We start from the raw sequence: 26,450 nt of genomic DNA on the forward strand, positions 1-26,450 counted from the left end.
TTCCCCTCTGGTAAACTCTGACCAACTGTTCCCATAGCAACCTTACCTACTTGTTCCCTGTGTGAATGTGTGTGTGAAAGAGAAATATAGAGGGAGTGAGGAAAATGTGGGGTTGTGTGGAGATTTAGAACAGCACCTGCTGTGTGTTTGTGTGTGGGTGATGTGGTGGTGGAAGTATGAATCAAGGGATTCCATTAATGAACACATCTATGCAAACATTGATCCTGTAAGACACGCCTGACATGTGAACTATGAATGATTCAGTAACAGTGAGCTAACCTAAACCTAACCTACAAATCCACTGAATATAAACTTGAAAAATGCCTCAAAAACAGAGGGAATTTACACACACACAGTGGAAGCACTCACATTTAACAACTCGGCAACTTAGTCACTACAAAATAATATTGCATTGTACATTTTAGCAAAACTAGGGATATGTATAATATCAGTGCTATGTTATCTATAAATAGAACCTCAGCATAATTAGTCATCAAGGGATCTGCTACTTTTTTTAAATCTTTGCTCAACAGGAAGAAGATGGAAGAAGTTTCAATACTATGACATTTTCACAATACAATCATCATTTCAGAAAATATCAGTTTTGGAGTATTCTGGTTATTACTTTTGATTACATTGAGATTAATAAGAAAAGGAAGCTGCATAGTATAACTCATGTTCTAGCAAAAGAAATCATATGTGGTGCAAACTGACAAATATGACAGGCAGTAGAGGTAGAGAGGAGACACACAGGTGAGATTCTCTGTCCAGATCAATACTTTTTCAGTATCGTGGAGGAGAAAATGCACAAGAAAAAGTATAGTAGCGTAGTATAGTGAACATACAAAATCCAAAGAGTTAGGTTTGCATCCAGACACCTAAGGGTTTTATATTTAGATGATTAAATCACTTTGGTAAACCAAGTGCTGTCAATGCCTAAACTGAACTACAGCAACTTTAAGTGTGATAATGCTCTAACATTGTGGCGTTAACGATGTTTATGAGTTGAAGTCCCACCCTTTCCAGTTGTATCCCATGGGACCTTATTTAAAAAAAAAAAAAAAAAAAAATTTGATTCCCTATGCCATCAATTACACATCTAATGTTTATCAATTGAAAAGTTAACTTTACAAGTCAGGAAAGTCATTATTTGTTGTTAAACTGCTGAAATACAAGATTGTGAAAATACATAATAGAAAGGCTAAACACCCAGTAGTTGTACCTGTCTCTGTTCACAGGCCAGATAGAGCTGTCTCTGCAGTTTCAACATAACCAGACTTGCAGTGATTTTTGCCTCTTTTAATACTTTTGCACCTCCCTCTCAAAGAGCAAGGTGAAATATACCTAAGTGATGGCTGTTTTAGTTTTGGTGACGCGTATTAAGTGTAACAAGAGATGGAGTCCACTGAGCCATTTCATACAAAATCAAGTCTTTCTTCATTATCTTCACAACAAACTATGGATTTCTTGGCATGTAAGATTATGTTATAAATTGCAAAACATCATATGTATAAATGGTGACACTGGACAATTTTAACTGGGTTAAAAAATGGCTTAAGTTAGGTCCCACTGAGTAACGCTGGAAGGGACAGGACTTCACCTCTTTATAAAACTGATATACATGTACATAAAGCAGTGTTTTTCAACCTTGGGGTCAGGACCCCACGTGGGGTCACCTGGAATCCAAATGGGGTTGCCTGAAATTATCTTTCAAATGTTCATTGTGGTTGGTTTAAGATTCTGCAGCTCTTTCATAATTCATAGTTTGAGTTGTTATTTGTTCAATATTAATTGTCAGCCTTGTAAATACAAACTGGACTGACTGTACATGTCCTGACCAAGGAAAATAAAATTCTCACTCTGTGCAGTAATCTACACCTGGTTTTTCTGCCTCCATCCATAATAATATACATTATATAGTCTAAATGTCATCTAAAATTAACGTTTATTTGCAACATAGTATAGCAAACTATTACAAAAACAAATTAATTTTAGCAAAAAAATGTCTCTGTTTTGAATGTCTGGGGTCGTGAGAAATTTGTGATGTTAAAATGGGGTCACGAACCAAAAAATGTTGGGAACCACTGATCTAAAGGTTGATATGAAAAGAATGTTTGGGTCAGAATAAACAGATGTGTCCACATTGAATGTATCTCATGTTCAGAAACACGCCTCTTTGGCTACAATGACTACATTTTATTCTGCCGAATAGGTTGAGCTCAGAGTTGAACAATCCTCAGATAGAGTAAAAAAAAAAAAAGAAAAAAAGGGCAGCAGTGTGATGGCAGATTGACAGGCAGTCAGGGAAAGGCCAGGGCACAGCTCTCATCAGGGGGCTAATGCCCTTCAGTGGTGTCTAAGGTAGTAAGGTGGTGCACATTTTCCTTGGTGGGGGGATTACACTAGTCAACCAGCACAGACAATGTAGCCCCCTCCTGGGATGGGAGGACCAACCTGCTCTCTAGGGGCAGTCAACTGATCACTAACTTAATTAAGAACAGAAGAGTAGAAAGAAGGAGGAAAGGAGGGAAGTGGAATGTGTGAAGATGGGTGATACAGAAGAAGAAGTAGAAGTAAACACAGAAGAAGCTGAGATGATAAAAGAGGGGATAAAGAAGAAGGAGAGAGACGAGAAGAAAGAGTCATGAGGAGCACAGGGACACGCTAAAATAAGAAGAGGCATGGAGTTAAAAAGAGAGCAATGGGAAGCAGAGGAGGGGTGAAGAGAGGGCTTCTCTAGCACAGGATTAGGGGAGAGAAGATGAAAGGATCAGGCCTAACAGAGGACAGGAAAAAGGCCAGGAGAGATGGCCAGAGGAGGGAGAGCGGCGACTTAAACTCCAAGCAAGGAAATCAAGTACAAGAGGGAGAAAGAGCAGAGGAAGAGAGCTCAGGTGTACATGACCCTGAGGCAGCGGTGGAGGAATCACTTAAGGCCTTTTTTATAATACGTGCACAATGTAAAAAGTCCCCTCAGTTTCCTATTTATGCCACAGCACACACACCTATTCAAATCCAATGACAACTGCGGCGGATAATTCTATTACAGAAGACCTTAATAGAGGATATTTAGGGGACAGTTAGCGGGCTCAGGTAACGTAGCTCAGGCCCACTGCAGACAGATATGGCTCTGCAACACTTAACAACAGGGATTTGGCAGCACCGTTGATTGAACATGCCAAATCCCATTTGTCGGAGGGTTGTGCGCGTTTGTATCGACACTCTGTAACCTTGTGGCTCCGTAAAAGGAGACCTCGGTGTGTGTGCATGCGTGTGTGCGTTTTTTCCTGGCGGGCAGGAAGGTGGGTGGCAAGAGGTTTAGCCTGGTAGATGCGTCGGTTTCAACTCCCCTCCACCCTCCATACACACTCCACTCCAGCCCTTCATCTTCTATCTTTACGTCTACATCGCTGTCTGCTTCGATTCCCTCTCTTTGCAAAAAAGGGTGACAAGAAGGAGATAGAGCAGCTTTCTCAACACATCTTTTCTTGCTTTCCCTCCCTCCCTTTCCTCCCCCTCCATCCATTCCTTCCATCCCCTATGGTAGAGCTGCCAGACAGGAGTGCTCAGCAGCTCTCCGAACGTTATTGATCCTGAGAGCAAGCCGGCCGGGGAGTTGGTGTCTCTCTCCCTCTATCTTTCCTCCCTCCATCACCCCCCCTCCCTCCCCCCCGCCCGCAACTTTTCTCCCTCCTTCCCTCCCTCCACTCCCTTCCCGCCTCTACTTCATTTATCAAGGTTAAAGAACTCTTATAAAAAAGGGAAGAGGGGGTCGCCTGGATGTTATCTGACTTCATGAAAGAAATCGCCTCGGGCCACTCCACTAGAGGAGGATGCTCTTTGCCAGACCCAACTCAACGCACACTCTTACACACACAAACACACAGTGGCACCCCAGCAGCGGCCCACTCATAGCCGGTCAGAAATAGAAAGTAACGTGTCCGGTTTGATCCACAGCAACAGGACAATCAGGAATAGAAATGAAGAGGATGGACGCGTGGAAGGAAGATGAAAAATAGTTTGATGCTACATGGCAACATCAAACATAAGCGTTACGATATTATTATAACTTAGATGTAGAGGTCTTATTTTGTACAGACAATGTTAATTTGTGGAATGCATCTAGTAGTGGGATGTCACAATAAACGTAGGTAATGTGTTAATTTCATAACAGGAGATATGTGATGTGACCTAAAATTAGTTTTGGGTAAAAATGCCTGTATATATCGGTATCGGTGGATATCGGAATCGGAAATTAAGTGTTTGGACAATATCGGCCATAGTCAAAAGTCAATATCGAACATTCCTAATATTATTTATACTAAACTTGAACAAGGCAGAATTTTGTAAATGTCTCACACCACGTTATGTTTTTTTTTGGGTTGTAATGAGCATACATATTCCTCAGTCTTTTCAATTTCTCACAACAGGAAATATGTGCACTGTATTAAAAACATACAAACAGACTAAACTAAATAGCTTCTCAGTCCTAAGCAAGTCCTAAACCTCTGTTTGAGCTTTGTATATCTTGAACTCTTGTGGTATATTAACCCAAATGTCTTTCTGTAGATTTGAGTTTACTTTTTTTTCTATGCTTGTATTTTCTTAGGAAATTTTCAGGCTGTTCAAATATTAGAACTTTACACAAATATATATATACAGAATGGTATGATTATTATAACTTTACTAAAGCAGCAAAAAATATGGCGGCCTAAGACTTTTTCACATTATTAAATATTAACAGGGGAACGCTAGAAAATATTCCAACATTTTAAAGGGTTTAGATTATCAGATTAAAGCTTCCATAGGTAGTATTTTGTTTATTACTGGTTAAAATTTCCATTCTAACATTAATTCAAATGGTGGCTCTGTTTTGACGATTCCCATGACAGAAGAATCCGACCAATCACAAGTCTTGGTTTTTCCCCCTCCCATGATGTTTCTGCTTCACTTTTCCATAACAGCATGAAAAGGTGTTTTGTTTTCCGTCTCTATGGACAGCGCAAAGGAGGATCATATGCATTTAATCCTCCTTTTTTTTTTTTTTTAAGCCTCTGCATTGCACAGTTTAACACTAAATAACTGAATACCATTACAAGAAATGTTTTAATTTTCTTCATAATTTATTATCTAAATTTTGCATCATGAATGGAGGGTTGTATTGTATCTTCACTGAATGTAGGCAACACCAATCAGATAAAGGTGTAAGTAGGTAGAGGTGTGTATCTCTGGTCATAGCTGGTAATCTTAACAACAGGATCATGGGGGAAAGACAAGAATGTGTACATGTTAGTGACCCACCTCATGTACATAAAAGTACATATATCGCCTAAATTTAACCGGTTATTATATGTTCTTTGAACAGTATTAAGTTGTTGTGTTCATTTTTCATTCTTCATATATTTTTTTATTCATCGCTATTCACCATATTCATCTCTGATTCATTAAATGCCATTGTTTTCTGGGATTTAAGAGTTTAGGAAGTATCTGGTGTGATGCTCATTTTCATTTGAGACTCTAACCAACTACAATTAGACTTGCCATGTCAGTAGCCACTTTTAAAAACAGGTTAAAAACCTTTTTTTGACAGCATTCTGTTGAGTTGTGTGTATGCATGTGTGGTTGTGTGGGTGTGTGCACATGTGTAAGTTTAAGTGTGTGTATGTATGATTGTTTGCTCGCACTTGGATTCTCTTTTTTGTGATTGTTTTATGATGTTTATGTTATATACTTGTTGTGAATCACATTGAGTCTGCCTTGTACATGAAATGTGCTTTATAAATAAAGTTGAATTGAATTGACTACAATACTCATGCAGATAATAGAATAAATCACATTCATTCCCTTCTTTCCCTCCTTAGTTTTCACATTTTGAGTCAAGAGGAATGGCTGAAAAAAGTCTGCTAAAAAGTTTGTTTGTAAAAGTTTGTGATGGATAAGAATCTGGGCCCAGCCCCTGGTGGTTAATAGCCCAGCTGAAGCCCTGTTGGAGGCCGAGCTGTGACACTTCTCTGGCCAGACAGCAGACAAATGGGTCATATTATTAAAGAGCTAGTTAAAAAGACCAGGCATGTTATGTGAAAGTCCTACACCTCAGAACACAAAATATAAAACTAATCCATTAAGCATTTATTAGCTTTTCCTCAAGCCATTACTTCCGACTAATATCCTTTATGTGAGAGCACTACCAGCCAAAGTATACATGTGTAAAACTGAGACACCAAATGCGTACATTCTGACTCCATAATCCACCTGTAAAGAGAATACAGTTTCTGCATTTCTAGCCTTTAAGAGACTGTAGCAGCTATTGTCCACGCTTGTGAAAGGACTGGAAATGGCTCTACATGTGGAGTACATCCTGTCTTCCATTGTTACTGCTTTCATTCTCCCCTATAAAGGCCTGCCTGCACTCCAGGCTACAACAGCTAGGCAAATACGCACAGCAGCACGTTACAGAGCCATACCTTCCCCTCCCTTTTGTGCTCAGTAATTGCCACAATGCATCTTCTCGTCCAGCTAATTAAGTGAGTCTTTCCCATTGTCTCCCAATACTATCACCTCTTCACACAGCCACAGAGTGAGAGACAAAGACACAGAGGGAGGACATATTAAAGCAAGGGATGGAAAGAACACAGCGGTGGAAGAAATACAAAAGGCAGGAGTCCAAACAGAGAGAGGGTGAATGACAAAGGCATGTGTCCGTGTCCTAGTAAATGTTTACCATCTGAAAAAGGTGCCTCTTGTTTGGTTTTGCCTTTGAGCTGTAAATAGCACACCTAGAAAAAACATCAGTCATTTTAAGGATACTGTAAAGAAGTCTCATCTTTAAGACTTAACAGTGATGGGGTCCCAAAAAAATGGCACGAAAATAGGAATGTGAAAATTACATTATTATGGATATATTATTAGATTTATTTTAGTATGGATTTTTATTGAAGTATTAGGCTGTATTCGATGTAGACTCAAAGAATACATTAGAAGTGTATTATTTAGACAAGTGACGTGACAGTGTTCTGTTGTCCTACGCTTAAGACAGACATTAAAGTACTCACACCACAAGATCAAGTCCCTGCATTATTCTGTTTTCCACAACCTAGATGAAGTTTTAAATACTAGTCATAGTTTAAGCCCATAAAACAACTAATGTGATAGAGAGATTGGATGAAATTTAACATTTTAAATCTCGGCAAAAGGGTAATGCCTTGACAAATTCACCATGCAGACACCTCACATGTAAATAAGATAGAAAACAAAGTATTATTTTTAAAAAATATATATTAATGTCTTAAATTAAAAAGGTGCCTTACTAGCTTATATGAAAAATAGGTACAGTCACAGTTTACAGTCTGTCTACAAAATTACAGTTGTATCTAAAAGAATCCACCTGAAAACTTCACTAGGATTTACTCATTCACAGTGGGCATTGAATTCCACCAGTGATACATACTATCCTGGATATATGACACATAATAACACCAAATGTATCGCTGTGCAAATTATTGACTTTACGTCATCTATGCACAATCAACACAGTACTTGATTAAATCCAAAATGAACCAATAAGGAAAAGTAATAACAGGTGCTTTTGAAAGTAAAAAAAAAAAAAAAAAAAAAGAAAAGCTGATACTTCTGTTTCCTTCTGTTCTTTATATTCTCCCTTTGTGAGGCTAACTGAGAAGTTTGGACAACCCCAGACTGAATTGCTGGAGGACAGAGATCTACAGACTCATCTAAATTCCACTTCTCTGTAGAGTTGCTAGGAGAGCCCCCCCCCCCCCCCCCCCCCCCCCCCTCCACACACACACACACACACACTCCCCACTACTACCACCACCCCACTCCCCAAAACACACAGACACAGACATCTCCATGCTCAAGTCCACTCGCTGACCTCTCAAGCCAGACGCATTCTGTCTCTGCCCAACATGCAAACACCAACCAGCAAAGGACGTAACCCCCCCCAACCCTCAACCCCTCCTTGAACCTCCACACACGTACACACCCCTTATTCTCAACGCTTTTTCCTTCCCACACTCAAGTTCCTGTCAAGACCTTGACAGACAGATAGACAGACAAGTAGGGTGACATCATGGTGCACAGGGAGAGGGAGAGGGATGGAGGGGTAGGGGGCTGCCTGTCTGCCCTCAGCACCCACACAATACAGCAGGGCATCTGGCACTAGGGTGGTGGGGGGTAAGGGGGTTTGTCAGGACAAAGAGTTTACATCCCCCTCCTAGGAATATGATTATAGTTTGTAAATGGTGGCTGAGACATAAATGTGCGAGGAGAAGAAAGGGCGAGTGGGTGGGTGACACAGTTGATAGTGTTTACAGTGAAGACACAAACAGACACAAGGAAGGGTTGTTTTTTACAGTGAAAACTAAAAGGGTAACTGCAAAAAAAATAGTAAGAATTTTAAAACTGTCCTTAATTTTTGTGCTTTTTTATTTATTTAATGACATGCCAAAATCACAATGTATAACTTTTTAAATGAGCAGATCTATGTGCGCCTTAATTTTGCAGACAATGGTGCCAAAGGGGTACAATATTTTGATTAATTTGTCCGTCAAAAAACTGCATGTGTAACTTCCAAAAATAAGGCTGATTTCGTTTTTTTTTTTTGTTTGTTTGTTTTTTTGTTATTTGGTTTGAGATGTGATAAAGTTAGTATGTATAACCTTTTAAATTAGCAGATGTGGTGGTGAAATGTGCGTGTGTGTGTGTGTGTGTGTGTGTGTGTGTGTGTGTGTGTGTGTGTGAGAGTGTGTGTTTGGTCACTTGTGCTTTGTTAATTTGCACAATCCAAGACAAAACAATGGTGCCAACGGGGTAGAAATCAGAGTCATAATACTCTGTCTCTCTGCAGTGGCCCCCACCACCCTCTCTGTCTGAGAGGCTGTCTACTCAGTGTGTGCATACAAGTGTGTGTCTGTCTGTGTGCATACATAAAATAAATGAGCTGTGTGTATGCATTGTGCGAGTCCACAGGCCCAGTGTATATATTAGAAATTTGACTTGACCCTGGCAGGCTGAAGCAGGGTTTTGCGTCGTACTGGGCGTGGGAAAAAGGGGAGACCTCTTTTCACAGCTGCTCCGGCCGTTGCATTGAACCAATGGAGGCCCCCACCAACACACCACCACCCCCAACCTGCCTCCGTCGCTAATGCCCCCCCCCCTCCCCTTCTCCTCCACCTCTCTTTTCCCCATTCACTCTGCAGCCTGCTGCCTTTCAGTGGACCCCCCCTCCCCTGTGCTCTGTTTGTCACCCTGCTGCACCCCATCATCGCAGCCACCACCAACCTTTAATACAGACACCTCACTATTCAGCCTGTGTGCACTGAGATGCTAGAGGCCTCTGCTTAAAGGAGGAAAAATGGAAAAACAACCCAGCTAATTGATTAATGCAATAAAGTAACTAATACTAATGCAAATGAATTCATATATAAACCTTGTTTGATGACGTCTGTGTGTACTAACCCTCTAAAACCTACCCCTTTTCGGATCCGACATACTGCTCCTTCACTCAGCTCTTCATCTCATCACTATCTCTGACTTCACTCAGTATTTTAACTCTGCTTATTCACTCCCAATTCTATTTTTCTCCCTCTCATATTCTTTCCTCACTTCCTTTCTGTGAGCCCTTCTGCAGATAGACTTTAATTTATGTTAACATACGCCACCACTTTATACTCAATGCCCACCCCTGCACACACACACACACACACACACACACACACACATACACAGAGAACGGCCCTTTCACCACCTCCCTCTATCCAGTGTATTCATTTGAAGAGATTTATTTCCTATCAAGCCACATAATGCAGGGGGTATAATTTAAATCAACTTTTAAGAACAGCCAAGCAGCGCAGTTTATGCATACAAATCTAGAAATCTGAGCTCTAAAAAAAAAAAAAAAAAAACAGCAAACAGCAGGCTGTTAAAAACAGATTGCCAACTTTGAGAAGCCATGGGTGGGCTGTGGGTGTTTGGTTTTGCCATTAAAGATAACCTATTACTGATAAATCTCACAATCACTCTGTTTAAACACAGAATGCACGATTCATTTGTTCCAGATGCTCTAACTAATCTGACAGTATAACCATGCAACAGTAGAGTGGAGTCATCGCCACAGCAAAGCACACACACCCACATGCAATTTGGGGAAACTTTAAAAGGTCACATAATGTGCAGAATAACTCTGACAGATTCTCAGGAGCAGTCCTATCGGGCTGCCTAGCTACCCCGCTGATACACCAGGCGTGTTGAGGAAATGTTGAGAAGCAGCGAGGGGGCAGCGACGGGGGTGGAGGGAGGGAGGGTATAGCCAAGAACCTGAAAGGACTCCATCTCCCTTGGCCAACATGCCATGACGATGTGGAGCAGCAGTCTGAATTGGTTTCTCTGGGGTGGGGTGGGGAAGGAGGGTGCCAGAGAGGTGATGGGGAAGATGAGCCCGAATAGGGATGGATGGATGGATGGATGGGTGGATGGATGGATGGATGGATGGATGGATGGATGGAGGGGGGAGTTGGAGATACTGAGGAATGTGTGTTTGTGTGTTTGAGAGAGAAAGTATGAGCGAATGAGAAGGAGGAAGATGGCAGACCGGATCTGAGGTAGTGAAAATGAGCGGATTACTGCTTGCTTCTCTTCAAGTCTTTCCATATACATGAGAGTGCTCAGCTGTGGAAGCAACACCGCTATGTGTGAAATCACCCATCCTCTGGTGCACACGTCCTATATGAACATCTGTTACAAACACACATACTGTACATGGATGCTGTACGGGTAAAACCAAGCAGACCCGTGTGTGTGAGAGCTTAATTGCTGTAATGAATACAAAGAAGATGTGAACGGTGTCACTTCTGGATTGACGTGCCTCTGCGTCAAATTTCGCCTGTAGCTATGCCTCCACATCTAAAGCCTGTGTCCAACCAAGGCTTGTTTGAATCGATTTATCTAGTTTGCGGAGATGATATTGACTAAGTAGACCAGCAGCCCTCATCGAGTTGAAGCAAAGCGAAAGGAGGTTTAAGAGGTGGTCGGATGCTATGGAGGAAGATAGCCACAGGCTGTGAAATGTCCTCTGATCTTCCCTTGTCTGATTCTCAAACGCAAGTCTTCCTCTGGGGGGGCATGCTGATATAGAACTAGGCCAATGTCACAGAACGCTCATCTAACCCTGGAGGGAAATTAAAAAAAAATCACTTCTTCTGTTTCTCCCTGATGACAGACCTCAATCTCTGCGGATGGGGCTTCATCTCCCTCTCCTCCCTTTCCAACACTCCCTCATCACTCCATCTACTTTGTTCTCTGCAGGAGGTTGAACATGCACAAGCTGAGCGGCGTTCTTAGCCTTGATAGCCTGCTTTGGCAGCTGTTAGGATAGCGAAGTTAATCTTTAGTTATGTCACTCAACACTGAGAGGGAAAGTGAAAGACAAGTGAGCGAGTCACCTACTGTTAGCCTTCCTTCATCCAGAACATCGAACGCTCGCTGAGGTTAATATCTCACTTTGTCAAATATATGCTAAATACCTACTCTACAAAAATATTCCAAGGGAATCAGGCTGAGAATTAGGTTAGAAATATTTCATGATTATAATAATAGGGCCCTGATGTTAGAAAATTGGAAGATGGAAACTTTTTTGGAGTAAAATATGTGTAACACCATCACCTTATTTCCAAATTAAATAATATAAAAAGACGGAGACAGAAAGAATGATATTTTATGTGCGGAAATCTTGGACATAGAGCAAAGGAGGAAGATCAAGGAGGGAGTGGGAGGACAGAGGGTAGGAAACAGGGAATTAGAGTAGTGAGGGACTTAACCACTCTGGCAGGCTTTCCACATGAGCACACCTTATGCACACACCAGGCCAAGTCCAGCCCCCCCACCCCCCCATGTATCCTTAAAGGGATAAAAAGCATGGACAAAGGAATTAAAATATAGATTACACAAGTGGCCACACCGCGTTGTATGTGCCAAAACCGAAGAATCTAACAAATTGGATCAGATGTAGTAAAGCAGGGAGTGAGAGGCAAACGGATGAGGATGGAGGAAGACAGAGAAATGAGAAACAAAAACGCACATTTATAGAAGGAAATACAGTTGCGGAAAAAATTATTAGACCAACAAAAGACATCAAAAAAAATGGTTATGCAATCAAGCACTAACTCCTGTGTGTATCATGTGACTAAAACAGACAGAAAAGAAAACATGGAATGCCTAAAAGCGCTGTTTTTGTCAGTACAATGCCATAGATGTTGATGGAAGAACTGAAGCGATTTTAGTTATTATCAAAAAAACCATGGAAAATGGCTAGATATCAGCTCAGAAATTAAACTCTTATGAGCTATTTTTGTTGTTATAATTATATTTATCGAAACAAATGTACCTTTAGTTGTACTAGGCATTAAAATGAACAAGAAACTGAAGAAAACAAAGGGTGGTCTAATGATTTTTTCCGTAGCTGTACATGTCAACCTCATCACTTTTTAGTAACTGTGTGAAATATGATAAAACGGAGCTTTCAGACAAACATGTCCTCGGCTTCTAGAGTAATTATTCAGAACTAGTGTTGTAATATTTCAAGTTCAAGTGTGTTGGAGTGTAAGAGTATGAGTGCAAATGAAAAATGGCTTATGTTGTCGTCTTACCTGTTGACTACAGAGCGATGGAGCCTCATCCTGACCCACCGAATATCCTCTTGTTTCTCAGCAGAGGAAGCGGTGTGTTTGTGTCGCTGCTGACCTTGTGCCCTACAGGTTCAGATTCAGGCCTACAGACAGAGTGTGTGTTGCTTGGTCTGTGACTGTTCCTCTGTCTCAGTTTCACATATTCCTGCAAAAACATAATGCATTCAGTTAAGAACAAAGACATTATAAACACAGCAGCTCAAAAAAAGAAAAACATCTTGCAATTATGGAAAGTTATACAAGAAAAAATTAATAATTGAATTCTAAATGGCATTTTCAAAAAAAATTATGCTCTGCAGACAATACATTTTTTGTTTAGGGTTTGTTTTTACACATAGATAAAATATAAAATCATACATAAAATATGTAAAGGTTAAAACATGTATTTTTTGTAGCTATTTCTGTAACACATCAGCTCTGTTGCTTAGTTTGGAATAAACTACATTATAAAATAAAGACCCATAAATTACAAATTTAACATAGCAATAAGCACATATTCAACTAAATACATTAACTGGAAATAGGTTTCATTTGAATAGTTATGAAACTAAAACACAGACACAAAAGGCGCAATGCAGAAAAATAAATGCTGTAATATCTGGAAAATAATATTTACGAGTTGCAGTATGTGTCATTGGAAAGTTTCTAACATTTTCTATTTCAATGTGATAAATGCATGACAATACCAAGCTCCTCAACACATACACACACACACACACACACTTACTCACAGATAAATACAAATACACACTCACACAAGCGATTACACAAAATACTCAAAGATTACATCCTCTGAAATCTGGCATCCTTTGCGGGTTTAAAGCCTGCATGTCAGCCTTTCAATTTTTTTTTTCTTTTTCCCTTGTATGGGTCAGAGGCTGTTGCTAGGCTACCAAACCCAGAATTCATAAGTTCAGAGAAAACGTTTATATAGGCCATTGCAATTCAAGGTAAAATGATAATAGAAAATTGATAAAACTGGAATATGGATTTTAAAGACCACAAGCCATGAATTACATCACATTCAACAGAAAAAGTTTAAACACATTATTATATCTATTATTAAACATATATTATATTACATTATATTATATTATTTTATATTATATAGCTTTACATAATATTTTGTTATCTAGCTTTTCATAAAATATAGTGACAAGTGACTCATATAACAAATATTGTTAGAAAATTAATAGCCACCGTGGCATGCTTCCCAGAAACTACTTAAAAAATGGACACACAAGCTACACAAAACACTCTCGCCTATATATAATTTCCAATCCACCTATAAAGCCTATACCATAATCGACAGCATGCTGTCATTTTTATTGAGCTCTGGAGGGAGGAAAAATAACACTCTGAATACAGTAGCAGCATGCAATAATACGCACATAAACACGTGCACACAAGCACATGCAGAAGTACAATAACACGTATGTACGCACACAGACACACAAAAATGGACGCAGAGAGCTCTGCAATCCGGTGGCCAAGTGTGACACAAACAAGATAACATCTATAGGGTGGTAGCTTGGAAATGCAGCAAGGCTGTAAACCTAAAACAATGGCTCTGCTGTGTATAGGACAGTGTGTAGGATGGCTGCTTTGTTCAAACATCTTTGTCAACAAGCAGCACTCATCCTTATGCAACATCCAGTACTTCACTCTGAACATATTCAACAGTATCAATACAGGAAGAGAAAGATGGTGGGAATACATTCTAGCATCTCTACGGTGTTTCAGGAAAGGCGGCAGACATGACACGTTGGTAAGAAATGTACGACATGCATGCATAAACAGCTCACCACCTAAAACACATAATGTCTAAACACATCTTCAGTTTTCCTTGCTCCTTCTACAACACTCATCATACTATCCCCTAGTCTTGTATAGCTGTTTTGTTTTTCTGTTAGATTTGTTATTACAACAGCATGCAAAAATGAATTTTTACACTGATAGGTACACAGACAAGTCACTGTGCAAGACAATACAAAAGTGGAATGCAGCCTTGTGGCAGGTGCTGGTAAGATAGACCAGACTAGACTAGACTGGGCTCCATCTGGTGTTGAGGGCCTCCTCTTGATGGTAGAGAGGGCCCAGACAGACACATATTAATGTGGGAAAACCGACGTCTAGCCAGCCTCTCAGTCACTCGCCAGACTGAATTTCAATCTCAAAAGGCTCTCCCCATATCCTCCATTTATTACCCCTCAGCAATGCATTAATTTCTGCTGCAACTGGGCAAAGCTGGGTGGTGCTGGTGATAAAGGCACTACACATAGCACTGATGCCATTGTCAAACCGTGAAACATTTTGTATTATAAATGCTTTGGCTTTATATTAGACTTACACCTTCCTGCCTGTGCACTTAAGGAAAATGAGGAAAAAATTATGTGTATAGAGTAATTAAATCATAACTATTTTTCTAAATATAACAAAAGTTGACAGAATGTATAATCATTCTTCAAAATCACATTATTATCACTAATGACAATGTGGGCAATGAGAGCAAAAACAATACAGTTTTAGCTCTATATGTATCAAATACCTTGTCTTGCCTTTGTACTTCCAACACAGTGTCTAAACATTTCTGTCACATTAAAACTGAGACATGCTAACACTTCACAGCACTTCTGTTCCTCATTGAAAAAGACTCATTTGTGCTATATCCTAGAAAGTGCAGCTGCGTCGTCGTAGATTATAATTATCATCAACATCATAATTACAAATACAGAAAATGTATTTGCACAGAGCTACTCTGAGTATATACTCAGATACATGCAGAAAATGACACACACCTCCAATTAACACACACACACCACTATAGCGGCACACTGCCACATTTGTACAGCTCAATGAGCCAGCACAGATATTATAAAAGTATGTTCTTGCTAGCTCCTTCTCCACCTGCCCTGTTCTATGACGCAGTAAGTCGAGGCCCACTGTAGCACCTAGCTCTGTGCCACTACACACTCACGAGCTCCATGGTGCAGAGAAGAGCCACCACAGGGCAGTTATAGCTCCAGCAGCTAACACACAGAATTGGTCTATTTAAAATTCAACAGGCTCCACTACAGAGTACATCCTATCACTAAAGCAGCTCTGGATGAGACAGGAGCTCCTCTGACTGGGATGGAGGGGTGGCAGTGGGGTGGAGGGTGGGCAAAGTGTGTGTGTGTGTGTGTGTGTGTGTGTGTGTGTGGTGGTGGTGGTGGTGGTGGTGGTGGTGGTGGGGGGGGGGGGTCTGATGTGCAGTCCAAAAAGCATTATGAAACAGCCATGAAATCAGCCCAGTTTCTGGATGAAAATGCCAACCTTGCCTCCACCCTGAGCCGGCTCTAAAATCTGCACCTAAAACACTTCACATAATCTCCAATCAGTTAGGAAGAATGCAGGAATACACTAAAACTCCTTCTTAACAGCTCATTAACCAGCATGTGTAGGTGTGTGTAGTCTTCCTGACATTCTGCAGGCCTTGCATTCAGCAGCGTTAGCCATCATTTTGTTGTCCTCTTTGTGCATCGGGCCTGAAGCCACTGTTAATAAGGGCATCAATCAAGCTAAATCCAGGGATATAAGGTGATCCCTTTGACAAACACCAACTGAATCACAATATTGTCTTCCAATCCACTTCATAAGCTGTGCCACATTACTCTGGCGACCTACACACTACATTCTGCCATACCTGTTGTACAGTACCAGACACATTAAGCCCTGAAAATGCACCTGACTGTGGGAATATTTGCCATACAGCACCTGGCAGCAGCAAAGTATCCTGCTGCAAAATCCATAACTGATCACTCCTTTTTGGAAACTCACAGCTAATGTTTGTGACATAGAAGTGTAAGGCTCCTACTATCAACTTTATAGAGACAGAATAAAGCAACTTGCATTTTCTCCCAGCAGAGGCAGAGCAGCTTGCTAACACAAACCAGTGTCTGCTGTAGGTGCATTAGCTTTGACAGCTAAAGCCCTTTTCCATATCACTTGATAGATAAGCCAGCAGTAAAGGGGATATGGGGGCTACTTGTGGAACACGTGACTCCAGGGAGACGTCCAATCAGATGCTTCTTCCAGCTACAAACCGTGTTCATCTCACCTCCTGGTTATCAACATCCACCTGACTACATAATACACAGAAAAGCATCTAGTGCTGTTTACATGCCACTGTCTCGTGTCTGTAAGAGTAGTTATCTTCTATTAGATGACAGATACAGCACCAGCGCCCCTGCCGAGTCCCCCCCTCCTCTTCCTCCTCCTCCTCCTCCTCCTCCTCACCATCATCACTCTATGAATGAAGCCTGTCTCTGGTTGCTAACTACTGTCACTCCTCGCAGCCTCCGCAAAACAAAATCTAAGCCTATGAATCCGTCTTAGGTCGGTGTTTCCCTGCTGTACCGGTACGTCCAAGGAAGAAGGAGGCGTTTCTTGGTGCGGTGCACACGGACGCTGCCGTGGGCTTCCAGTCCGGTCGTCTCGTGCATCCATACATCCCCACCTCCGTCAGCATCATCCGGTCCGGTTCCGGCTCGTTCTGTCCTGACGTCTGCAGAATTAGTTTATACATTCGGTTCTCTAGCTTTATGATATTACATAAACTCATACAGCTAGATAACCAAAGACAAAAACTAACCCACGTCTCTTAAAGGGGCCGCCGCTGCCGGAGCTGCTTCTGTTGTGGTCACATGGAGCCATTGCATTCCGCCTGCATGCATGCGCGCGCCTCTCTCTCTCTCTCTCTCTCCTCACACTCTCCTCTCGCGCTCGCTGTCTCTCCGTCTCTCCCTTTCCAGCCTCTCTCTCCTTCTCCTTATGCTCTCCCTGTGCTTCCGTCTACCTATACTACACAAATACATCAGCACGTATGCCCCCAAACTGCTATTTTTGTCGTTACGCATATGGATACACGCTCACGCGCAGCTTTAATGCCAGCTATGCCCCCCACGCGCTGCTTTGACATATCTCACAACTGCATGGTTAACACTATAGGATGGGGTCAAAAATAATTTTAAAAAAGGTGCAATATAATATATGTACTCATTAACATAAAGTCAACACTGAAACTATTGTAATGCTTTTTTTTTTTTTTTTTTTTTTTAATTTATTTACCAAAAGTTACACCATCCACTCTGAGGTGACTATGAGTTCACATACCCCTCCTTAAACGTAGACTGAACTTTCCTCTAAAAGCCTCAACCCTGACGAGCATCTGCAGGGTGAAGTCATCCAGCTGCATTAGGAAGAGGAAGAGGAGGAAGAGGAGGAGGAAGGTGACACATTCACCTGTCATCCACGGACAGACCATCCACTGACTACCACACACACACACACACACACACACACATACATATATATGCAGACAGCATTCACCCTGATGATAATACTACTCATAAAATGATGTAAGACACTATGTTACACTTCCTTCAAAGAGCATCCAACTGGGCCTCACAAACAACCGGCGGATCAGCTGTTGTTTTAAATGCCAGCTCACATCGACCCATTTCAGACCATAGACCTTAGTTTCCGCGTTGAGAGAATTAATCCATGAATTGTTTGAAAGTATGACAAACTACCCAAGGCCTGTGCTGCAATACAGTAGCAGGGCTTCCAGCTAAATGTCAACAACATGATCTACTGGAACAAGTTCAGCCTCAGTAGATGCACTGGATGGGCTACTTTGGGTTAGTAAGTGGCATGTGACAAGTTAAAGCAGAATAATAGTGGATTTTAGGCTCTTTTTTTTTTTTTTTAGTCATTAAACCACTCTAGTATGCTGTAAAAACATGAAGATGCTTTAATTTAATAGCCAATCCAGAGAAAAATAACCGTGACAATGAAAGTAAATATCTATCCTCTTGTCACTGGCAGATAATTCCATTGCATGTAAAATCGTTACTATATAAATTACAATATGGGTGTTAAACAAATAGTTCCAAATGCATATTAAACAGCATCAGTGTGTGGCACAAGCACTACAAATGAGAATAAATAGTATACTCAGATCACACATCTCTATTTTTAGACTCCAATATCCACAGTAGGACAGTTATAGCTATGGTGTGCTACTTTATTTAAAAGGCAAAAAATAATCTCCTACAGCCGTGATATGTCCTGTCCGTGGTCCGGGATTGGAGTGTGTCTGTCCGGTTCTCTATGGCCGTGCATGTGCTTCCAGTCTCCGACCATGTGGGCAGCTGGCACAGTGCGAAGACAAAGCCTATTTTGCAGCACAGTAACACCGCTGTATGCATATGTATCACCGAGGAATAATAACCCAGGAATAACATCCGTAGCGGGCTGTCAGAAAACCTGCCTCAAGCCCGAGGACTAGAAAATAAGAGCGAAGAGAAAAGGAAAAGGCGCCTGTGCTATCGGAGTGTCAGATATGGGGCGCAGGAGGCGGAGGGCCGCCCGGGGGCCTGGGGGTCATCAGACGGCGCGGTGTCCACACAATTATGCGTATTGGTGCACACATGGGTGAGTGTAGGAGATAGGGACATAACAAACAGGAAGAGGAAGAACAGGTACAGTGGGCGCACAAAGACACTGGAGCGCGTTTCTATCAATATGCAGGATTTTACGTCAAATCTGTCCAACATCATTAACACTTCTATATATATTATAACATGTAAGTGCATCTGAAACCCACTGAGGGTTCTCCACAGCCTCCACAACAAAATAAGTAATAATTTATTCATCTATAAAATCACCACATTAACATACAATTAGAGAATGAAGCCGAAAACGCCTCTCACATAACACCCAGACCGTGGCCCCAAAACAGTATCATTATTTCCATGTGTAATATTCTCCAAATACAGTAGACTAGTATATGCAACAGCAGCACTGTCCTCTAACTGTAGGCCTGCGCACACCCTGGGCCATAGATCACACAACTGGCCACGGTTAAAGATATGGGGACAAAAAAAAACATCCATCTTTCAACCACACCCTGTCTAAGAAAATAACAACTGAGTTTATTCCCATAAAAGAAAACCAGGCCAACTAAGAGTCACGTGGAGCGAAAAAGGTAACCCCCTGCAGGTTAAAGGTCAGTGTGTTAAGACGGAGAACAGACGGTGTAAGTATTGTTTTGACACAAATTTAAACAAATAATAAATTAAAATAATAAACTGCTATTTATTACATTATTTGCTTTTAAAAGTATTTTTTCTGTAATTGTATTATTATAATTATTTATCAAAGAATAAATTCATGGATATTTATCATGGTGCAACGACTGTACAAAATACACTCTTCAATAGTATCTGTTAATTTAGGATGCGTAAAATAAGTAAAAACTCGCAATTTCACTATCACAAACACATGCACATTTCAATCGGTGTGCGTGGAAAGGAGAGGTATGTATGCAACGCGGAGGAATTAGTTCAGGAAGACTCAGCTTGCTTGTGGAAAATTGAAGCAAACTGCCCGTAGGTTTCCTCAAATCTCCTATACGATGACAAATACATATGAAAAATTCACACCTTTTCCAAATACTGGCCGCATCACTTCTATATTTCCTTGCCAACCAAGGCGTGAAGCATAAAACATTCACACCATCCATTTTCAGAAGCTGACATTTAGGAAATCTTTTAAATTATTTAAACTTACATTCAGTGATATAACAATCTACTTTAGTCTATATAAATAATAACTGTAATTATTAGATATATATTGGTAATGTTTTTACATATTAGACTGTATAGTACTTTAGAGCTTGCATTACAGTGGAGTAATAATACTTTTTTTCTGCAGGGTCAAAAGTCTTCAAGTTCAAGTGTGTGTGTGATTGTGTGTGTATATTAATACTGACTGACTTGCAGTTCAGCCTTCATCAACCTCCAGTGAATTCAACTGAACACGCCCCCTCCTGCGTCACGTCCTGTCAGACGTACAGTACAGTATGCGTTCAATGACAACGGCCTCAACCCCTTACCCTGCAGAAAATTATCCTCCTCTGTTCTGTTCTGATCTATTCTGAAATGAGGCGTTCACTGACCTCCATCTTTATTATGCACCACATTTACACATAATTAAAAAAAAAAAAAAAAAATCACAAAAGCATAAAAATGAGTTTTGCTAGTTGTCATAATTCCATGTTGTTTATTTTTGGTTTATAATTTGTTAAACCCACTAAATATTAAGGTATGAGGATTAGGTGGCGTAACTAAGAAAATTAAAGGATTAAAGGATTTGTCTTTTCGCAACTTTTACAGAAAAGTTACAGAAAAAGAAATAATCACAGCCGGATACTAAAGACAGGTATATGTGTGAGTAAAATCTTGAGTTTTAACGCATGAAAGCATCAGGTTAACAGTAACGTTTTAAGGAAAGTCTACTGAGCATCACTGGGAAAGTTTAAAAAAAAAAAAAAAAAAAAAAAAAAAAAAAAGCGTGTGCTGTCCTTGGTGCTGAATCAAATCCACTCACGACGTTATTTCTAAACTACACTTGGATTGTGTCCACAGAAAATCACAGTGGATCAGTTTAAGTTTGATTTTAAAATCCGGTCCTTTCGGATGAAGTGAAAATGTCATGAAACGATTTTTAAAGAAAAACTGATTAATACCATTTAGTAGAACATTTCAGTGTTAATTTCTCGTCCTTTTCAATGTGTTGCAATAGTCCAATTCTAATTACAGTCACATAAAAACAGATCCATTTTCTAAGTGAATTATTAGCTTATCAAAAAGATAAACTGGGTCTAATTGATGATCTAAATGATTTACATAATGCAATCAAAATTCACATGATCTCAATTTGAAAATGTATATTTGTCTGATTTAACAATGAATAAAAGTAAAGTTTCCAGACGACAATAAAGTGTTTAATTTACGAATAGATTTTACACATTTCAGACGGATTTTATTCGTGACTGTAGGCCTATGCGTTTTAATATTTATAGCAAAGCCTCGGTGTCAGAATAATTCCGTCAAAGAGTTTAATCGGTGTAAAATGAATGCAGCGCAACTGTTGTAATTGATTTCATGTGTCCTGAAAAAGGGTGTTTTGTGTAGAAATGTATGAGTAAATCAAGCTGAGCGAGTAAAGTACTAGGGCAGACAATTTACAGTAGGCCTACACCTGTTGCACTCAGGAAAGAAAAAAAGAAAAAAAAAAAGGAAAGAAAATACAGAATAAAAAAGGAAGACAGAAATGATACAGCTACTTTGGATATTTGTGTTATTTGAAATTCCTAAATTTTTGCAGTAATTTTCAAGTAAATATTACATTTGATAAAAAAAAAAAAAAAAGACAAACTGTATACAAAAAAACACACACAATGTAGTGATTGTTAAAACAACATACAGAAATAAAATACATTTATAAGTATAAGTTATAAGTCTATTCTTTTAAAAGAAGAAAAAGAATAAAACGTTAATGTAATATAATGAGTCCATGCTTGTTTTTCCTATCAGAGAGTTTTCAAAAACACATTTAACCAAAACTTCCAAACTAAATGAGTGACTTTTTGTGTTTCTAAAATTTACTGTCTCCGTCTCACTCAACTGCTTAGGATTGATTAATTAATTTCACACTGTAGCTCCGGATAAGATTTTCCCACAAACAAGTGACTAAAAAGAAAAAAAAAATCCCCCCCAACGAAAGAAAGAAAGAAAGAAAAAAAGTCAACATCAAGTTCAACAACGTGCTGGTGCTCATTAGCATCACAATGCTGTCTGGGCAGCACACAAGTCTCCTTAACAAGAGGCCCTGGCGTCAAGTCCCTCCACCTCCCAGCCGAGGGGACATTTTCCCAGGCTCTGCTAACAATCACACAACTGTTTGCTTTATAAACGCCAGCTCTGGGGCCACTCAGCCCGCCTCATCACCTCTCAATGGATGGACCCACTAATATGGGCCTGTATCATCGCCCAGGAACTGGCTCCTAGGCGAACATGGAGGGTTCACTGACTGGGACATTAGAGTTTTACTACTAGTTAAGTACTTTTACACTGTTGGCTGTGTTTATTGGTAATAGTTGTGGCTAACATTTATAATCTACATTTAAATTATTATTATTATTATTATTATTATTATTATTATTATTATTATTATTACTGGTGGTGGGGGATGTCATATTATAGACAGTATCCAGCATATAAAGCTCTATAACAACCTGAAGGTTAACATCAACAGATCATAAATCAATCATAAAAGTCATACTTACAACTTTTCGAGTAAATCCTGCACCTTTCCATCAGGTCCATACATGTCAACTCAAGTCTGTACTCAAACTATAAGCCGAAGTCCAGAGAGGAACCCACACGGTGCAAGGCTTCACTGAGTAAACCCACACAGTGATCTGATCCAACCATCACAGAGGGCTTTGAAACACTGCCGGTACTGGAGCTTCACTGACCACAGACCAGCCAAGGCCGAGGCGGCTCTGGACACACTACCGCTGCCGCTGCTGCTGCATCCGCTCCCCGCATCCCACATGTCCTCACCAGCCTCAGATGGATGACGGTGTGTGCGCGGAGCTGCTGCGCCGCCGGTCCCCCCTCTCTCTCTCTCTCTCTCTCTCTCTCTCTCTCTCTCTCTCTCTCTCTCTCTCATGCACACGCACGCATGCAAACACCGGCTGCCGTGGACGACGTGTGCAGAAATCCAAACATTTTTCGCCCCGCTTATGCATTGACCATTGTGCACCGGTGTCCATTGTTCTGATTGAATGAAGCGTCTCCCTCTTTAGTTAAATCCGGCGTCTTTCTCTCTCTCTCTCTCTTTTTTTTTTTTTTTTTTTTTTTTTTTTTTTTTTTGGTACAATTTAATAGACGTGGTAAAAGACGTAACAGCCGCCTCCTCCGTGGCTGCGTGGTGAGAGAGCGCGGAAAGGGGTGGAGGTAGAGGTGCTAGAGGAGGAGGGGGAGGAGGAGGGGTTGGGGGGGGGGGGGGGGGGCAGTTTTGCGAGACAGATGCAGCAGACACTAAACTTGGACGCACCGATAGAATGAATGAGGTGGAAGAATGCATGTGGAAGCCTTTAGCGCGAAGCCACGTGACGTTCAGACGCACCGTGCGCTTGGCTGAGGGTGTTTCCACTAATGTGCCATGAATGACACTTTCACTCCTCATCCTCAGCATCCGTGACTCTCCCACCTTTCCCAAACTGATGCCCGTCACCGAACAGCCGCGTGGGCAGGTCGGCTTTGGGAAAGTCAAACCACACTGAGCGGTGATCTCCAGACCTGCGCCTTGCACGAACTGGAACACCTGTGTCACCAGCTAGCAAGAATCAAACAACGAGCCAGAGCGAGTGACGAAACAGCAGGAACCTCTGCACACTGACACAGCGGTGTGTGTGTGTGTGTGTGTGTGTGTGTGTGTGTGTGTGTGTGTGTGTGTGTGTGTGTGTGTGTGTGTATGTGTGTGTGTGTGTGTGTGTGTGTGTGTGTTGGATGCAGGACTGACGCGTAAAACAGAGTGGAACTGTGAGAGATCCAGTGGAGTGTGTGATGCTGATGCCGCAGCCTCTGCTCAGCCGATGCTTCCTCGGACGGACCTCCTGCGGGGTCACGTCGCTTTACGTGGCGCGACGCATGCCTTCCCCGCCGTGCGTCAAGGCGCGCGACTGATAGGCTGCTCTTGTGTTAAATGTCAACCTAACACAGAAAAACAAAACAAACAAAAAAAAAAAACTATACTGCATTTAAAGTATGACAAACGTGGGATGTAGGTGTATAAGACATGGAAGATGCCGTAGTAGAAGACCAGAATAGCTCTTAAAATGAACGTACATTTTTGCGTGATGACGTAAAGCGCCGGGATAGGTTAATCCACACATGGTATCCAATACGGTTGTGTGTAACATCAATGGTTTGTAAAACGTGGGGGCTCATATGTGGGGTTTTAACAACACTTTCGTCCCCGTTAATGTTGTTGGTTGTTGTATTATTATGTGTTAATATTATTTACAACATTCCTATGTATAAAGGTAATTTTATGCATTTAATGAAACGCATGTTGTGTGTTATTTGATGCATGTGGTTCATTCTCTACAAGTTGTTGTAATTGTTTTTTGTTTATTTTTTAAATGCTGTGTCAAATGATATCTAAAACTTATTTTTACTTCTTTTGTTATCATTATTATTATCATTTTTTTAATGTGTTCTGTTATGTTCAAACTCATGCAATTTTTTTTAATCAAACTATATTGTCCAAATGATTAAATTATGGGTACATTTGTGTCTTAATGTTGCTAAACTACAGACGTATTACAGTAATAGAGTAATAGTTCCCCTCGGTTTGGTATTGATTCCTACCTGCAGTACATGTCTTCTGCCTTAACAGATGGAATCTGGCCTAAACAGTGACACCTGTTGGCGGAAAAGTGTTACTGAAGCTCAGGTCTGCGTCAGGTAATGGCCTAAATCTTCAATGCGTTAAAAACTACCTCCATAAAACAGCACATAAAACATTCATAACATCACCTCGACGCAAAAATAGCTTCTGGACGGATGCAAACGAATGCATAAAACTCTGCAGTGATCCAGGTGAAGTGGATGTGAGGATGGCTGACCACACATCCACACCTCGTCGTTTATTTGTCTTCATTGTTCAGTGTGTAAAGACTCTATGCAGATATGCGTGTATATTTAAGATTCATACGTTTACATAAGGATAATGAAAATGTGCGGATATTCACACGTACAATTTCTGCAGATCATTTAGTGGTCGGGGGGCACCACGGGAGGCCTCCATTATAATGCAGATAAGAAAAATAATCTTACAACTGTACAGTTTTGGATATAAATTGTAATTCACCCGTATAAATTACATTAAATTTGTAACGCATTGACAAAAAATGAAAAGAGAGAGTTGGGTTCGTGTAATCTCTAGTATGCGGTTATTTCTGACACAGTTATGAAATTATACAAATATACACTATAACGCCTGCATTATCATTATTATTAAATATTTTGGCTGAACAAAAACATGTGTGCTTTGTCTTTTGTCTGCGTTTGTGTTTTTACAGATCAGTACAGGAGCGTTTCCTTTAGATATGTAGAATAAATACCTGCATATTCACATGCATTCATTTGGAATTTTCCTTCAGATTTTACATGAAAGTTGATTTATATTATGACTGTGTTATTCTGTAGTTGGATTATGTCTTACTGGGCAAAAAAAAAAAACAAAACAAAAAAAAAAATGTTTATTCGCATATTTTCTAGCTTCTTTTTCAATAAAGACTTAATGAAACCTATTGATGAATAATTCTATTTAGTAGATATAAACACACAGGCGAATTATTTGCAATAGATGATGTTATTTTAAGAAGAAGATTTGAGTCTATTTTCAAGAAATTAAAAAAGAAATACAATTACAAAGTAGATCTGCAGCAACAGATAAAGGACCTTCTACTGGATTAGACTGAAAAATAAAATATGCTATGTAATGATAATGGTAATAATAATAATAATAATAATATTACAAGTGTGCCAGTTTAAGTAATGTATTAATATACGAAATCCTGATTTTAGGAGTGTTTAGGGTGTGAATAATTGAGTAAAACGTGCCAAATGGGCATCCTATCGCGAGAACAACCATTGCTCATTCATACAAATACAATGAATAAATTAAGCATTTAACATTTAAATTATTAAAACTACTGTAACAGAACTTTTTCCTAAGACAAAGAATAATATCGCACTCAAAAATTAAGAAATTTATTCATTCATGGAGGCCTATTTTTTATTTTATCAAGCCCCATTTATGTATTTATTTCCACTCCTAATTTAC

General features: G+C 40.2%; 1 long non-coding RNA gene across 4 annotated transcripts in view; it reads right to left on the reverse strand.

Annotated features, from left to right (window-relative positions):
- LOC115418475 (uncharacterized) overlaps positions 1-23,416 on the reverse strand; it is a 41,386-nt gene extending 17,970 nt beyond the window's left edge. Inside the window, exons 1-3 of one of the 4 annotated variants that reach the window (XR_003935299.1) lie at positions 18,708-18,986; positions 15,784-15,786; positions 12,663-12,846 (exon numbers count right to left, since the gene is read on the reverse strand). This is a non-coding gene — a long non-coding RNA (uncharacterized LOC115418475). Of the gene's footprint in view, positions 1-12,662; positions 12,847-15,783; positions 15,787-16,979; positions 17,233-18,707; positions 18,987-22,875 lie in introns of those variants that run through there. The other 3 variants (XR_003935297.1, XR_003935296.1, XR_003935298.1) reach the window with 3 other exon arrangements.
- Positions 23,417-26,450: the final 3,034 nt, after the last annotated feature.

Source organism: Sphaeramia orbicularis, chromosome 4 (genome assembly GCF_902148855.1).
Source record: "Sphaeramia orbicularis chromosome 4, fSphaOr1.1, whole genome shotgun sequence".
NCBI classification, from domain to species: domain Eukaryota; kingdom Metazoa; phylum Chordata; class Actinopteri; order Kurtiformes; family Apogonidae; genus Sphaeramia; species Sphaeramia orbicularis.